The 621-nt window shown below is 55.4% G+C and overlaps 1 long non-coding RNA gene across 1 annotated transcript; it reads left to right on the top strand.

Annotated features, from left to right (window-relative positions):
• The first annotated feature begins 23 nt into the window (after positions 1-23).
• LOC127923369 (uncharacterized) lies at positions 24-484 on the top strand. Its single transcript, XR_008114249.1, has 3 exons — positions 24-122; positions 217-310; positions 358-484. It is a non-coding gene; the product is annotated as an uncharacterized LOC127923369 (long non-coding RNA).
• Positions 485-621: the final 137 nt, after the last annotated feature.

Here is a 621-nt window from a genome sequence, read left to right as displayed (position 1 = left end):
CTAAACTGGGAGAGGAAAGAGAGTGGAGGTCTGAGGGGAGGCTGTTCCTAAACTGGGAGAGGAAAGAGAGTGGAGGTCTGAGGGGAGGCTGTTCCTAAACTGGGAGAGGAAAGAGAGTGGAGGTCTGAGGGGAGGCTGTTCCTAAACTGGGAGAGGAAAGAGAGTGGAGCTCTGAGGGGAGGCTGTTCCTAAACTGGGAGAGGAAAGAGAGTGGAGCTCTGAGGGGAGGCTGTTCCTAAACTGGGAGAGGAAAGAGAGTGGAGGTCTGAGGGGAGGCTGTTCCTAAACTGGGAGAGGAAAGAGAGTGGAGGTCTGAGGGGAGGCTGTTCCTAAGCTGGGAGAGGAAAGAGAGTGGAGGTCTGAGGGGAGGCTGTTCCTAAACTGGGAGAGGAAAGAGAGTGGAGGTCTGAGGGGAGGCTGTTCCTAAACTGGGAGAGGAAAGAGAGTGGAGGTCTGAGGGGAGGCTGTTCCTAAACTGGGAGAGGAAAGAGAGTGGAGGTCTGAGGGGAGGCTGTTCCTAAACTGGGAGAGGAAAGAGAGTGGAGGTCTGAGGGGAGGCTGTTCCTAAACTGGGAGAGGAAAGAGAGTGGAGGTCTGAGGGGAGGCTGTTCCTAAACTGGG

The sequence above is a fragment of the Oncorhynchus keta genome, unplaced genomic scaffold (genome assembly GCF_023373465.1).
Source record: "Oncorhynchus keta strain PuntledgeMale-10-30-2019 unplaced genomic scaffold, Oket_V2 Un_contig_29432_pilon_pilon, whole genome shotgun sequence".
Classification (NCBI taxonomy): domain Eukaryota; kingdom Metazoa; phylum Chordata; class Actinopteri; order Salmoniformes; family Salmonidae; genus Oncorhynchus; species Oncorhynchus keta.
This window is presented reverse-complemented; position numbering and strand designations above follow the sequence as displayed.